This window comes from Falco biarmicus, chromosome 13 (assembly GCF_023638135.1).
Source record: "Falco biarmicus isolate bFalBia1 chromosome 13, bFalBia1.pri, whole genome shotgun sequence".
Taxonomy (NCBI): Eukaryota; Metazoa; Chordata; class Aves; order Falconiformes; family Falconidae; genus Falco; species Falco biarmicus.
Genome location: NC_079300.1, coordinates 11,316,193 through 11,330,968, shown reverse-complemented (window position 1 = coordinate 11,330,968; position 14,776 = coordinate 11,316,193). Strand labels below are relative to the sequence as shown.

Here is a 14,776-nt window from a genome sequence, read left to right as displayed (position 1 = left end):
AACACGTACATAAATGAGATATTTTGCAAACCTGGCAACATTAAGAAAGTAATGTGACTCAGTGATATCAATCCACCTCCTTCATTTGGCCACACTTTGCAGGTATTGTAGGTACCTACATGCCTGTATTATACAGCGAAATCAGCATGGAAAAGTAGGGGTTTATGACTCTATCTGTGCAAAACTAGAAAGACATTATGGGCAGGACATGTGGGAAGCAGGCTGAGGTAGGGTCAGTGGCTTTGCTAAAATCGGTGCAAGTCAGGTACAACTGCCCAGTATGAGGCTGACATCACCAAAATGTAAAGTCAGAAAAAATTGTTTCTTCAAATCAGAAGTTAAAAATTTTGAAAAAATGCAAGAAAATTAGTTTTGTGCAAACAGCTGAAGTCAGAAGAAATGCCACATTGCTTATTTTTAGACATTTCGTGCTTGGTGTAGTATTTTGACATGAGTAAATGAATTCACCTCTTTCAGAATGCAGGTCAGAGTTAACTGGAATCAAATCACCAGTGTCAGAAGCAAGATGAAGCCAAATGAGCCAGGCAGCAGTTTATCCTACTGGGTGTTGCCATCATCTTTCCTTTTTCAGTGTTTTCAGAATTTTTCAAATGTCTGAAGTCCAGATGCATGAATAGTTACTTACACCAGTGCCTGATGTCACTGGATTAGCTGTACTGGAAACAAAACCAAGCTGAGGGATCCTGTGTGGCATGGATCTGTTCCTGTCTGATGCCTTCTGGACATACTATCAGCAATATTTGCTGGGTTTATATTTTTGGCAGAAAACTCAGCTTTCCTAAAATGTAGTAAACCAAGTAAAGAGCAGTACAAAGAAGTGGACTGGGAGGGCAAGAAAAGCAAGCTTTAATGAAAGCTATCAGGAAGTCAAAGTTTCAATAAGATTTTTAGTGAACCTAAAAGCACACTGAATTAAGTTTCAGAAAGATTAGGATGCTTGCAAAAGTAAATCTATGCAGGTAATGTACCAAACAAGCATGGTCCTGATATCCTTAAACAAGCAAATGTTTCATTTCAGCTCTGGGACATGCATATACTAAGAATAAACTGTAACACATTTAGTAAGAGGGAATGTCAGGAATTGGGATCTCCAAAGCACAAGAACTGTTCATAGACTGGGAACAAAGTAGCAGTCAATTGCTTTGAGTGAGGCTTCAAATATATAATATTTAGAAGTGGAAATTGCAAATATCTTGCTATGCTTATTTTTAACTCCTCACCCAATTACCTTCAGAAACTTGCAAAATTTACAGGCTATAATGTACCTACTAACTGGAAGCATTAAGGCTGGACTTGAGGTGGCACAAAGAGCAAGAAGAAATCAATGTACATGGCCTTAATATCCAAAATAAAAATAGGGAAAACTAACAGAAATGGGCCTAGCATCCCTGACCCAAATTGCTGCAAGAACTTTGCTTGCAGAGAGTTTGCCAAAGAGAAGAGTAACTTGACATTCTCTAGGTGAAATTACCAGGAACTGGATGATTCCTCCATGTAAGGAATAGCTGGATGATTTGTTTTTGAAGTTTTTGAAGATGCAGAAAAACATGAAGTACTGGAGATCATGTCCATAATTTCTGCATAACAAGGCTAAGGATGCAAACAAAATTCCCCAAAGGGTTAAGAAAATCAATAGGAAAGGATGAGTAAAGACGATGGTAGAGAATAAATTCTAAAGCCTGACAGAAAAACAGATCTCTGTTTTTACAAGAGAGGCTGAAATCAGCATTCTTATGGCTAAAACCTTTTTGTAGGACAACAGACACTGTGCAGATGCTGCTAGCGAGTTTCTTCACAGCACTACTGACTGCCAAGAGTAAGGAAAAGCATGATGACAAGACACTGATGACAGAGCACTTTGAAGTCAAGCTAAACAAACAAGCTCAGCAAGAGACTCCCACAAAGTCTAACAGAAATTAAGCACCCAAAAGTGTGTTTCATAATAGCTTGTCACAAAAGATACACTGAAGTTAAAATCCAGGAGAGATGCAATTCTAGAGTGAATGAAAAAGAGTGAATGGCTTGAGAAATGTTGAAAGCTCGTACTGACCACAGATAAAAATATTTTTTGTTGACAGTATAAAGAAAAGACAACAGTACAAGGAAGAAGTCATATTTAGGTACCAAAATGAAGGCACTTAAAAGTTCACAACAATTAGCAAAACTCACAAGTTAAAAACCTCTAGGGTATCATTGTACATGGGGTAAAGGAACTGAACGAGACAAAGTTAAAGCAAGAACAGTAGCTGACTGCCCATGTTTTGACCCTAAGAACAAAGAAAGCATTACCTACCGAAAGGTATGCATTCTACAGTCTTAAAATTTCATAAAGAAAACAATCTCTATCATAAAACAGATTAGATAAAGTTACTTGTTTTCTTTATTTGAAAATATTACAAATCTGGTTGATAAAGCAATAGTATTGAAGTTACATTACTTAACACGGTTCTCAATTACCTTAAACCATTAATTTCAGAAAATCTAAAAATGTTGTTTATAAAGCTTGCAAAACTCAAGATTGAGAGAACAGTGAAACTCCAGAAGCCAGATCATTGACAGAGGTGGCAGCCATTGAGTCAGTTGCAGTGCAGTCAAGTACAAATACACCAAGTAGTTTGTCCCAAAGAAAGTGGGAAGAGCAAGAGTTAGATGCAGTCTCCTGAAGCTCTGCACTGAGAAGTGCAGAAGTCTTGGCACCAAACCTGCCTCAGCCACATACAGGCCAAGGATTAATCTCATTGAGTGACAGAGCAAAAGAGGATTTGGAAGACACATACCTCAGCATACCTGACCAAGAGATCATAAGCACATCCAGACATAGTAAGGGACAGACAAACTCTGAAGCACAACAATGGGCACCCTCCAGGACAAAGGCATTGACCTCAGAACAGCCCCAAACACAAGAGGATGGCTCTGAGGATGGTATTCCGCCCCCGCTTAGGTCCCAGCAGTCTGAAATGACCTGGGCAATCTATCGTTGTGTTCAGAATAGACATATTGCAGAGAAAGTCATTCTCAACTGAAGGAACCAGCCCTAGGGACTCACTTGACATAGCTACATCTTCGCAGCACAAAAAATGACAATGATATTTGAGAAAGATCTTGCTTTACTTAGGAAGGTTATGTCCAGCTTACCCAGCAGGTAACACTGTAGATGAGCATTTCACTCTTGGCATGTTCTTCACCAGACTGCAGGTAGTAAGCTTGGCAGATACATGCCCAGAACAACATAGGCAGGAATGTGGCCTTCTGACCCAAAACAAAAGCATTAGAAAACCCACAGCTTCCAGAAAAGCCATGTGCAAGAGAAAGCTCAAAAGGAATAAGCCCATGGAGAAGAAACACAATTTTAAAGGGATACAGGTGTATGCACCAGTGGTTGCAAAACAAGAAGCAGCTTTTAAAATAGGGTAAGACTTGGAGACAAAGAAAAGCTGAGAAGGTTGCAATGACGTACAAAAGTGAACAAACAAGCTAATAAATGAAGATTGCAAGACCAGTGTGACCCTCACCCTGTCTTTGGCTGTAAACAATTCATATGTTCAAAATGAGTACATTTGGGAGTTTGCAATGTGTATTCTTCTAAACCAGCCTTAACAAAAAAAAACAAACCCAAACAAAAACAACCAAAAAAACCCCACAACAAAACCCCCAGGATATAAGCACTGACCTATAACTCCAATGTACTCTATAAAATACTAAAAATAAGCAATGATTTCCCTTCTTTAGTTCACACTGTCAAGTATGTCAGGGTGCTTTATCATTAACAACTACAATTTACATCTATCAAGGCAAAGATATCTATTCCTACATATGAAGGCAAGAAATTACATAGCACTATAGGATTATTGATACTTAAAATGTGTAATGGTGCAGATTTGTTAGTCAGGCAAGTATTAATACCCCTGATTTTACATGGTAGGAATTTAAATGCAAAACATGAGAGGCAGAATCAGCACAACTCAATAATGTATTCTAATTACTACACTCAAGTTACAGCAATACATTATCCCAGATTAGTATAAGCAAAGCTGTACCAATCCCATTACCTATCTCTGCCTTACACTTCCCAAATGCTTTGCAGTCAGGTATATACAACTCCCCAGTCTTTAATTAGGTTGTGGAAAACAGAAGTAAAGCAACAGGAGGTAGAGAGCAAGGGAAGACCTAGATAGAAGCAGCCACATGGGCATTACAGGGGGTCAGGATGGCTCATAACCATGAGAAGGTAACACCCTCTGACCAAACCTGACATTGTGACTGGCAGTTCAGAGTCTCAAGTACACCATCATTTCTCACAGGCTTTTTCCTCAAGCAGGGCTATTTTTAATAATATTTCAGGTTTGAGAGGTTGACTTAGCAACCTAAATAAGCCTCCAGAAATACTCTGGAGAAAGATTTAGGTGACTTTTCTTCATTTGATTTTATATATCTTAAGGGGGGGTGGGGGGAAATCAGGCATTAGCTCAGAAGCTTAATAACCCTCCATCATGTACACACACTCCTAAATCTCCAGCATGGTAGCAGGGACTAACCTTTTGAAGTACTGCACTAATTGCATTAGGCTGCTAACAGAGGACATCTGTTTTGCTGAAGCAGCAATGTGACAATTAGCCATGTATAAAGTGCAGTGCCCAGAAGTCCAACGCCTGCCTTTCTTCCCTGTTCAGGGAAGCTGCTTCTTCTTGATTCCAAGGAGAGTTAAATGATGGGGACTTGCACTGCAAGGTGCTAGTATGACAAGAACAGGGGGATTGAGTGTTTACACACTGTGTGTGGCAAGAAATTCCCTTCTCAGTTGAGCTCAGCCAGGACTGTGTCCCAACAAGCCCTATTAATCTGCCCTCTCTCCCAGCATCTCACCTCTGTGCTGGTGGTTTGTTGCTTTTCTGCAAATTCCCTGAAGGAGGGAGGGTCACATCTAATCAATGCCTCTCCACGTTTATCCGAATCTCCTATGGAAGAAAGCCCTCAGACAATGCTGCTTATGGCTTTGCCATTCAGTGCCTGCCCTCAGGAAATAACTTCCAACACCTACAGCAACTCTGCTAGTGGGACTTTCAAGAAAGATGGCAAGCACACTCAGCAGCTTTCAGCATTTGACAATTACTTACGGATCAAAGGGTAAGCTGGGTGGCAGCCATTGATACTATATAACAAATTAATATGCAAGAGATTAGCAGTTGGTGCTGGCAAAGAAAATACAGTTCTTTAGACACAAGTTTCTCAATCGTTTGCACATGGAGTAACTGCAGTACATGCATACATCCCCAAACTTAAGCAAGAAAAAAAAAAGGGAAAAAATTGACATAATTTTTGTTGTTCCAATTATTATGTTACTGCTTGTGCATTACAGTAGCAATGTCCAGGAAGATCCTTTTTCCCAAAAAATGTTTGGTGGGTGTTGAGTTAGAAGGGATTGAGAAATACCACTTGAGGTCAAAGGTGTTGCTCCTCCTATAGATAATATGCTGCAAGAAATTTTATTGCATTAATACTGCTGAGAGAGGCTTCAATGTTTCTCACACACATCAGAAAAGCCATGTTCTACCACAGGAAACAATATGTATCATCCTAAACATCCATCACTTTTATATATCATCCCTGTCAGCAACCCTGCAGCCTCCAGTTTTGTGTGACAGATGGAATGAGGATTTATGGCAGAGAGTGGGGATGTTGAACATGCAAGGGACAGCACAAGGTTGCAGTCCTGGAACTGGGACAGAGGAGAAGAGTTCTTCAGAGGCTGAAGAACTATTGTACAATTGCAGAAAAGTAGGTAGCAGGAAAAGCAACTTCTTCCAGGTTTATTTGCTTCAGGAAAGATTTTTCTTCAGAACATCTTATAAACCATTTCACCGACTGGAAAATCCACTCAGCTTGCAGAGATTCTCAGGATACATACTGAAAGATCTGTGAAAAGCTACCCCTCCTCAAAACGTCTGTGAAACCTTCAAATGCCTTTCTCAGACCTTTTCCTTTTGCCTCAGGTATTTGCCCTCACTTTCATTTTTCTTGTTTTTCATGGCACTCCTTCCTGTCAGGACAGCCACATGCACAAAGTAGCTCTCTGCTGCTCATGTGCTTCTCCAGTTAAAGAGACTGTTAACATTTACACAGGAGTGCTGGAAACAACAGGGACAAGCACACAGGACAGTTGAGTATTTCCGGGCATTTCCTATGTCAAAGTGATCTCACCCTTTCCATTTGCTGTGACTTTCCAGAAACAGGCACAGCTCACATGGCAGCTTGTAGCTGGGTGTCTCCCCTCAGCTCAAACTTCAGTTACTGCAGCGTCTCCAAAGTGAAGATACTCTGCAGATTTACAATCAGCTTGAACTGGATCAGGTCCTGGAAAACACAAGTTAGAAAAAAAATAATCCATGAATAATTAGGAAGAACGAGATCTCTTCACTGACCTATGAACCTCACAGGCTTTGTTACTAATGAGTATGTCCTCTCCCCTATTAAATATTTATACAAACAGTGGGGTAATTCCTTATGCTACTGCACTTGGTAATTTCTGTCCACCTTCACGAGGAGATCACACCGACTGCTTTGTTTTTTCTGAAACCAGGAGACAAAACAACATGAAAGTTTGTATTTGTAAAAGTGCGTATCATAACTCCAGAAACTGTACAATTAGCAAACACAAAGCAAGGCCAGAGAATGGTGTTTGTCCATATTTCATAGCTGGTTTTCTCCACTTGTCTGTATTAAAAAAATATGCCTGCAGCAACGTGAAGGCCAAACTTTTTTTCTACTAGTCCTTCCTACAGAGATTTAACCCTGTTACATACATGCATCACCCATACCCTTCTTTTACCACTCATCTTTTCCTCATCCATTTTAATAACATGTTCCAGGCTGAAGAGAATGTCATTAATTCTGTCACAAGCAAATTTCTCCAGCACAGCAAACATTACTCCTCAAATATGCCCTGTCTGATCTGTTTTAAGGCAAAATTTTCTAAACAATGTGGTCACAATTGTATGACATATTTGCAACAAACTGCTTTTAATGAATTTGTGGTTTACCTCCAGAGATCCTTAGGGTATTTAGTTTATGAATGCAAAGAGAGAGAACTGCATGACCAAATGAGAACTGGAATCACAGATGGATAGTACAAACACTGGATTTTGAAAAACATGCCTTATATTCAGAAAATCTCATCTACAATTGGAAACAAAAATGAAACTGCTTTTATAAACAGAATTAACTTCTAACTGTTCAAAACAATGGTCTAAAATTTTTTAAAAGCACTGAAAAGTTTTTTATCCTGTTTTGTTTTTTAATTCAGGCTTTCAAAAACTGCACTTCAAGTGGTGGTTGAACAATATCATAGAAATGGTAGATCACAGGGCTGAAATAGCAAGAAATAAATACTTTTTAGCTGAGCACTGTAATAAAGTTTTATGTCCCCTGTACTATAGGTCCCAGTATAATTGTATTAAAGCAAACAGTACTAGTTGCACAGGTAGGGCTGTAGCATCCTAGTATATTTTAATTTCAAGCTAATTGAATGAGTCTATATGTCAGTTTGAATTTCTTTTCAAGTACAATGAAAAGGTGGACAGCAATAACCAAAACCAAATATCTTCTCCCATAGTAAAGCTCAGTTCAGACTTAGTGTGCGTAAGGTCTGTAATTATGTGATGTGTTATCCACAGCACTGTGCCTGGCAGCCCCTGCTCTGTGAATAAATTCAGACTGCAGAAAGCTTTGTCTGTTGTCTCAGGCTTCATCTCTCTCATGCTGAATGCTGGTGCTGTCATGAAAAGACAGAATAGCAAGAAAATCTTCTGGCCAAGCCAACAGAAAACCACTTTTGAAAGCTGGTTTCTCACCCTGAATGCCCAGGTACTGCTGGGCAGGTCAGTCCCTACTTGCAGGTGTAGCCCACTGACAATCACACGGTCACTAAACGCAAGTCTGTCTGTAGCCAGCAAAGCTCAGGTCTGGGGAAGCGTAATGTCCTCATAGCTTACAGCCACTGCAGGTGTGCTTGGAATACAAATATTTAATTTTCTCTTCTTTTAATATTTTCATACACAAATGCAAACACATGCTAAGCTGCTGAAAAACTTAGGCCCTAAGCTTCTCCAGTGAAGTACTTAAGACCATTTGTCAATGTTGGCATAGAGGCTACGAGGACTGTTTCCCCATTAGCAAAATCAGGGTGATGGTACCCGGAGCTGTGAAGATTTAGTTGTTATCTTTTGCGCAGCATTCAGACAATACAATGAGGATGCCACAGGAAATGCTATGGATACATACAGTCATGCAGTATTTGGTTCTGTGCAAATTTTGGTGATGCAATAAATCTGAATATACCACTGGATGATAAGGATGTAGAGAAACTGAGGGCAACCTTTGCCAATAGCAACATCCATCCTGCCAATGGAGATCCTGTAAATAATACGGTGTGTGATCAAACAGCAATGAAATTTTAGCATGCCTCACAATGCAAGTCTACAAAGAGACTAACTTAAAACCATGAACAATCTTAAAACCAGAATTTCCTAAAGCCTGAAAATCCCGCTACGTGCACATAACAAAGCAGGTGTGTGGTGCAATCAAGTAGGTGCCAATGGGGAGCAACACAGGGAGCTACAGACAGACAGACATGAGAAAAGGTTTAACAGTAACAATAGATTACACTCCCTGTGACCTGTTTTTAACATGGAAATCATCTTTCCAACATCTACACTTACAGTGTAACCCCCTAAAGGAGTCAGTGCTCAACACACCTTTCAGAAAGGGAAGGATGGAAAGTCCTCTATCTTTGTTCATTAAGCATTATGGGTTGATCTGTTGAGACATTTTCTACTGTTCAGATTCATGGAGCACATGGCTTTCTCTGATCAAATGATGGTGTTGTTCAAGGAGAATCATTTTGGTTAGCTCTGTGTTAAGCATCCTGTCAAACACATCGTAAGAGACAAGTAATTTTCAGTCCTGACTTCCGTACTACAAAAACTCATCTGAAAAGCTGGATAAAAACCAAGAACAAGCTAAAACTGATGAACAACAGCTGGAATTATTCTATTCAATATTTTCTATTTCGTTTGGGGTTTAAGCTTTTTGGGTGTTTGGTGTTGGTTTTTTTTTAATTATAGGAAAGTTTTTTCTTTTGGCAGTACTTAGCAAGGAAAGGAGAGAGGCAGGGTAAATGGAACAAATGCTCTGCTTCTAAGCCTCATAGATGCAATTCCTACATTTCAAATTGTATAATTACTTTGTTTTTCCAACATCTGGGCCACTATCTCACCTAGAGAAAATGAGGGTTAATATGAGACACACGGTAATTTATTGGGAGCTTCCTCAGTACACTGCATTCCCTTATGTGGGAGAGACTGTAAGTACAGAGAAAATTATAGACCTCATCTTTTTCAGAGGACAGAAGAGCATGGTCAGAGTGAATAATATCCATGTACTTAGTAATCAAGAAACCCCAAAGATACTGTGTTTTATCAAAATGTTCAAGAAATCTATTAAGGACATTGTATTGTAGCATTTGAACCTCATCCTGAACCAGTCTCATACTGATTGCAAATGAACATGTAATGAACTCCAGGACAGCGTGGTGAAACTGGTTTGTTTCAAGCTGGCCCTTGCTAGGCTAGTGACAGCAATGCAGGCACAGCCCTTTCAAAGAGACCTTTGCTGCCCTCTGCCTGGTTCCTCGGAGGATGCACTGCTGAAATATTAAAATGGGATAATTTTGTGCTGTACAATTCATACTTGATCTATGCTGAACTACCCGGCATTCTTTCTAGCAGCTGTTGATGTTCTTCTTAAGCAAGCTGAAGGCTGCGCAAAGACAACTTCCCTTAACTACAGCATCAGACCAAATACATGCATTAGGACTAGATACCTAAACAGTGAACTCCTGCAGAGATGTGTCCTTTTCTGCCATGACTCAGGCCAATGCCACAACAGCGTCAGAGTAGCAAGCCTGAAATCCTGCGTATCTCTGCCTGCAGGTCCCATTGCTCAATAATAGTCTTAAAATTTACGAGTCAGAACCTATGCTCATGTGACTGCATCATTGGAATAAACTTATTTAAAGTATTCAAAAAAGTTATTTCAAAAAGATTATTATACAAAACAGTCCAAAAATTTTCATTTTCTCTGTAATGCTCCTTAAAATGCATTCCTTGTAGAATATCATCATATCACCAGCTGAACCCGAAACAGAATTATATTATTAGCTCATCCTCTGTTTCATCTGCTGTATCTCTACTGAATGAACTATTCAGGGAAAGGACTGCAATGTTATTATTGTTATTCCTTCAACATTAGAATCACTCACTGCAGGACAGCAAATAAATAGTTTCTGGAGTGTTGGCTAAAAATAGCACAGGCTGGGGGCTGAGATTTCTTCACAGATAGGAGGGCAAATTCATAAGCTTTTCACTAAGAAAAAAAGATACGCAAAACTCAGCTGAAATATTGTTTCAAATTAATCTAGTTATTTCAGATTCTTTCAGGCTGATGATCTCAATGGATAAAGACAGTTTCAAGTAACCCCTCTCAGAAAATTCTTAATGAAAACTTCCTGGGTTTCTCACTAAAACTTTTATTCAAAAAAACCTAAAGGAAAATGTTTTAGCTCAGGACATCAAACTCGAGTTTGAATGCTCTGGCTTTTAGAGGCATTTTGAGTCACTGCAAAACTAAAATGTATTTTTCTGCTGCAACTTACTGCTTTGTAGGAACCATAATGATAAAAAAAAAAGAAATCCAAGAGAAAACTGTCACTCCAGGAAGAAAGGAAGGAGGAAAGAACCAGAGATGTTGGAATAGGGTCATCCTAAGCTCTCTGGCTGTCTGACATTAAAACTGATAAGGAGAAGTATCCATGTTATGATGGCCTGCATGCTTCCACAAAGGTCATAAATCCAAATAAAATGGTCCTGCGTTTAAGTTTCTGTAAACAATGACAAGTTTGGGAATACTTGTTTCTCACCTTGCTGCAGGCATCAGTTTGGGATCTGATAGCATCAAGAAACTAGACCTTATATCCAGGCTTGGTGTTTATACCAACTATCAAGGTCCTTGATTAAATATGGAATAGCACTAGATCAGGACTGAATCCCATTCAGTGCATCTTTCCAGCTTGATATGTTACTATTCATACGTATTTCCTGAGTTTTCCATTAAATTTTGCAATGCTTCAGATACCCCACATTACCCTAGAGTTTCTGAGATTGTGTCAAAGCCACATTAAAGAGTGGTAAATTACAATAGCAACCTCTCTCCTGAAACAAGACCTCTAGCTATGTCATCAAACAAACCTAAGTAACTGACATTATTTGGTGAGCACTGGCTCTTTCTGTTTTCCTCCTAGTGCTTACAATTTGATTATTTTTCCAAGGTATTTCAAGAAGTGCAATGAGGCTGACTGATTTATAACACTGCAACTTCTCTTACCTGCTGAAGACAAGCAAATGTTTGACCTTTTCCCATCCCCCACAGGTTCTCACCGATAATTGCTAATAGCTCTGAGGTTGATACTGTTCCCTAAATGCCCTGGTATGAATCAGCCCAGCCAATCTGAAAACATCACATTTATCTAGTTATTTTCTAACCTCTTCTTCCTAATGTAGACAGAAATCCTCCATGAACATCAGCGGTGTTAAATGTGTTTGCCTCTGGATCACCATTGCCATTTTCATTGACAACCAAATCAAAAAAGGCATTAAATTATCCATCTGCCAGAGAGCCTTCCTGATGTACACCGTTTTAAGAAACCAGCACTTTCCTTGGTCCTCTTTATACTACTGAAATACAGAACCTTTATTCTTTATTACTTATATGTGCTTTGTGTATAAACTTTAAGGATACATGGAGCAAATCTGCCAGGTTCTAGATGCTGAAATTTTCATCTCATCTCAATAGTCACTGGCAAATTTTTCAAGGAATGAGACAGTGCAGAAGCCTTCACTTTAAGTTGCACTTCTGATGCTGTACAGACACTGGAATATGTTTGTTAAGGCTCAAGAAACAAGGGCAAGAACTGTGTGGAAATTTGTTTTATACAACTCCACTTTATTTCTTGCCCTGCCTTTCTCTTATTCTTTGTTAGGAGCCCCATTTCTGTCCCTGTTAAAGGGGAATACTTATCACAGCTGGGAAAGGTCCACTTTTTCCCTGCAGATGCAGCACAGCACAGAGTAGAGACATCCACGCTGGCTTTGCAAGAGTTAACTTCGATGTCAGGAAAAAGCTCACTGCAAAAAGGCAAAATCCTGCCTGGGCTAATGGCTCCACTGAAAACCAGGGCAAGCTCCCTGCACAGCTGGGTTTGACCTGCTCCTGCTGCCCGAGCAAGGTCATTTACAGCCAGTTCAAAAATCTTGGGGCTGAATGTACGTCCTGATGTCCAAGTACAGCTGTGCAACCACTCTCCCTTCTCCTCAACAGGGCATCTGATATGATGTGTTCCTCCTGTTCCATTGCAGTCACAACTTCCCACACTGCCAAATCATGACATTTATGATCACATTTTGTAGTCGACAACAGGCGAAAGCTGACACTGGTCCATTCTAAGTAAGTTCAAAAAGCAAACAGCTAGAAGAGAAATAATTTGAGCTACTGAAGATTTGCTTAGTCTTCATGTCTCCTTGCTGCTTTACCTGCCTTCTAGCTGATACTGGAAAAAAATTAAATTCTCTCTAATTCTAAGGCTCTCTTCCTGGAATTGCCTTGGTTTTTTTACCTTTCCCCTTTCCTCAGAATTCTTTTTTTTTATTATCACTAGGTAAAAAAAGGACTCCTAGGCCAAGGTGTATTTTAAAAGGTCTCTGCACTAAGCAGTGATCTACTTTTCTTAACCTCTTACCTCCGAGAAAACGTTTGCTCCTCTGTTGAGTAAAGATCTGAGAACAGGAAAACATTTTACATGTTAAATTCAGAAAAATCATGTTTTACAAAGTTAAAACTCTTAGAGAAAACCTTTTATTTCCACCTGATTTTGGAAAAAAACCAAGTTGACCTACATATGCTGTTTTAATTGTCATTTATAGTTACTTGTATAATTATTATAGCTTTCTCTTTCCAAATGCCTTCAGAACAGAGACATAATTTTTTTCTCTTTTCTTTTTATAGTTTGGTCTCAATTTTATCCATAAGGACATCACCTCTCACACCTGCTGACATGAGCTACTCCAGAGACAAAGAATTGTGAAGCCACCTTCACCAGGTAACTCCTCTGGTTTCAGGGTGTCCTTGCAGATTTCAGTGGAAACAGTTGACTTATAGTATCATAAGGCTCTGAGCCTCTCCAAGAGCTGCATGAACCCAAAATCTTCAACTTTGCATCTACATTTTCTATATTTTCCTTTATATGCAGATCTTCTGCTGTATGATTGAACAGTTGCATGATGCTGCTCTGGGGAGTCACAGAGACAGAGCTCAGCAATGAGGGGAGGGCAGGGTGATGAAGGACAAAGCAAAGAGTTCCATATCTGATAAAACCACTGTGCTAAAGCCTGACACCTTTCCATGTTTGTAAACAAAACTGAACTTGCAGTTTATTTGCAGGAAAAGACAGTGTGGCCTAGCCAAGTCAGTGAGTCCCCCTCCTTGACTGGTTACCCAGGCCAACTCCAATCATTCTCCAATGTTCTGTCTAGCAGGATATAAATTTTTAAGTGTGATATAAAAGGTGTGTGAGAGAGACTGACCTACACACTGCTGTGTGATCCAGCAGAACAGCTGCCCATTAAATGGGGGAAGAAATCGCTCCCCAAAGTACAATCAACTTTACAAGGTAAAAGCAACTAACCTTGGCCATCAGAGAGCGGTTGATGATATGGGAGCAACAGCGCCGTGCGCTGACACCAGCAGGCTGACTAGCATCCATGACACAGAGGACAGAAAGGGTGTGAATCCTTCTCGTCTGTCCTAAAAATAGAGCCTGAGCAAACCACGAGCAATAATGCAGAAGCAATAAATAGAGAAGAGGGAGGAATGAAGGATATGGTGGATGTCTCCAAGACACTCCTTAAGATGAGCAGCCCTGGAGCAATGCAGCTCAGCAGCCTGATGGAGGAGGCACCATGCAGCCAAAGCTGAGAGAGTTGGCATGGAACATGGGAGTGACAGCTGCGCTCCTCTCAAAGCTGCTCTCAGCTTTGTTGGCCTTCTGTGGCAACATCATCCAGGTTTTAAAAGGCTTTTAAAAGCTAAAAAAGACCATGCTTTATTAGAACATGAGCTACAGTGAATCGTTTTTAAAATAGGTCAGGCAAGAACAGAAATGCAAGGGCTCTGGAAAACAAACCTTTCCCACCTCCCTGCTGTGAGCCTGCTGCTGAGGTCCTGCTGCCACACTCGTGTGCTGGGCTCTCCTCTCCTGGGCGTCTGCACAATGGATTAAAATTCACCAGCGAGCAGTTCCTGTCACTGACAGACCACCCACAACCATGAGCAAATAACCTACCCACGTACAATGTGTAGTTTTCCTCTGCATCACCCTGCGTGTCTCCTCTTAAGCATCTGGACAAGCGGCCTTTATGCCTGTTGTTTTGTGTTGTGTTATCCCCGTGGGTTCAGGCAACTCAACCTGCTCCGGTTGCACACGGGCCTTCCTGGGCGAGCCTCCGTCTCGGGCGTATTTATGAGCTTCCTTTTTGGAAGGGTACCTGAGGAAGCACGTGGCCATCAGGAGCGACAGCATCACGTAGCAATGACAGTAATGCTTATAATGCTTACTGATGTTTCCAGCTTCATTTTAAAGAAGCAATGA

At 40.2% G+C, this 14,776-nt stretch overlaps 1 protein-coding gene across 1 annotated transcript in view; it reads left to right on the top strand.

The window, feature by feature from the left end:
- The window catches only part of LOC130158006 (cytochrome P450 2J2-like), a 119,861-nt gene that overhangs the window by 36,653 nt on the left and 68,432 nt on the right, over positions 1 to 14,776 (top strand). The window contains exon 5 of the mRNA XM_056358235.1: positions 13,135 to 13,228. The gene's annotated coding sequence lies outside the window, so the exon portion shown is untranslated. The remainder of the gene's footprint in view (positions 1 to 13,134; positions 13,229 to 14,776) is intronic.